The 1,824-nt window shown below is 34.8% G+C and overlaps 1 pseudogene; it reads right to left on the bottom strand.

Moving 5' to 3' along the window:
- Positions 1–999: 999 nt before the first annotated feature.
- Positions 1,000–1,510, bottom strand: LOC114625738 (annotated as a pseudogene).
- Positions 1,511–1,824: the final 314 nt, after the last annotated feature.

Below are 1,824 nucleotides of genomic sequence, written 5' to 3'. Positions count from 1 at the left end.
TCCTTCTTATTCAGGGATGTATCCAAAGCACCCTCAAAAAAGTATACCTTCTCACTTTTCTAAACAAGATTTTCTCTTTGGAGCCTAATTTGTACTTGATTCACTGTTGGTACTCCAGCTTCAGCCTTGTAACAATTCTCTTACATTTGCATTTGGAACATTGTGATTTTATGAAATCCTACCATATTTGGGTCAAAAATGTCTTGAAAGAATACATGATAGCATAATACTAATGGTAGATAAAAGTGGTTATTGCTTCTCAAGTACACATGCTTTCTCCTATACGTACTCAGAGACCTTTTGTGAAACTTCCTAATAATTGAGGACATGTTAAAGGTCTCACAACTTTTATCCACTTGCATAACTCTAGTTCTTCAAATCCTGTTTGCTTATTGACATGGAAGAACTTAAAGTGAAACAAAGAAACTTTACTTTTTGTTCAAATGGAGGATCTAGAAGCCAGGCTGTAAAACATGGACACAGTCCTAGCAGATAAAAGTTGTTTTGAAAGCTATGCTTGAAAATGAGGACAATTCTCAATTTTAATCAAGATTAAAATCAACAAGCTATAGCATAGCTTGTAAAGAAGTGAGGATACTGTACTTTAAAGAAATTGCTGTTAGTATTCAATCATCTACTGGTCTTACTTGATTCAGAGCCTGTTTGTAAGAGTCTTAACACACTTGAATAAGATAAAATTGTGCAATGAATATATTTGGTCTTTTATTGTTGAGACACACATGCACTTTCTCATATATTGCTGACATATTCTATGTTATTTAAATATAGCTAATATTAGTTGTTAGAAGGCATTAGAGAAGGTGTTAAACATGCCTAATATACTCATTAACCCCAAGCAAGCTGCAAACCCTTATAATTATCCAATACTCGGATGATAATAGACTTTTATAAAATGTAATCTTAGTGTGAACACAAAATTAGAATACAGAAACTAAGAAAAATTTCCACTTACTGAGTTGTCAGAATTACAGAAATTCCTTTTTTTTTTTTTTTTACATGCATCGTCAGTTCTTTATTCTTTGATGAATGGTCTTAAAACATCACATTAAGCAAGGCTGAAAAGTAAAGTTTAAAATAGTTTTATAAGGACAACTTATAACACATGTAATGATTAGTCACTCTGTGAAATTTTGATCTTAGAGTGTATGATGCACCCACTGGCAATAGCACTCAGGTTTTCCATAGAGCCAGTCATCATTTTTCTCTGGTCTGCATAGACTTCTTCTCATTGGCCACCTTCTGCTTTTGTTGCATGATCTCTGAATCCCTCTGCTTTCTCTGAGAGGCAGTCAAGCTATCTTCTTTTCTTTTTCCTTTGCTAATTTCCTGGGTCTTTTTCATATTTTTCTGTCGGGCAATTTTTCTTTGATTTCCACGGGCCATGCTGACCACCAGCCGGAGACTGGAAGACAGCGACCTGGAGAAGAAGCAACGGCGGTTTGCATGCTCGGCAGCCGTCGCTGCCCGGCGCTGAGGAAGGCTGAGCCCCACGAGGGGCAGAAATTTCTTTGAAGGAGAAAATAAAACAAATAGAAAAAATATGGAACTGTAACACACAAAAAATTGGAAGAACCTTTTTTATAAAAAGTAATGTTTCTGTTTTCAAAGAGCTGACGGGCCAAAGGTAACTGATTTATTGATTCTTCTCATTTTGAAAAAAATAATTATCTCAATTACATAAAAGAAAAGCAAAGAGTAAACTTTAATGGAGAAGATAAAGACAATTTACAGCATAATATGTATTGTATGATAGTAACTGAAGCAAAGGCAATGTGTTTCCTGTTTTGATGAATGAGGACATCT

Source organism: Grammomys surdaster, unplaced genomic scaffold (assembly GCF_004785775.1).
Source record: "Grammomys surdaster isolate TR1022 unplaced genomic scaffold, NIH_TR_1.0 220, whole genome shotgun sequence".
NCBI classification, from domain to species: Eukaryota; Metazoa; Chordata; class Mammalia; order Rodentia; family Muridae; genus Grammomys; species Grammomys surdaster.
The sequence above is the reverse complement of the archived record's forward strand: the minus strand, read 5'-3'. Positions and strand labels throughout refer to the sequence as shown.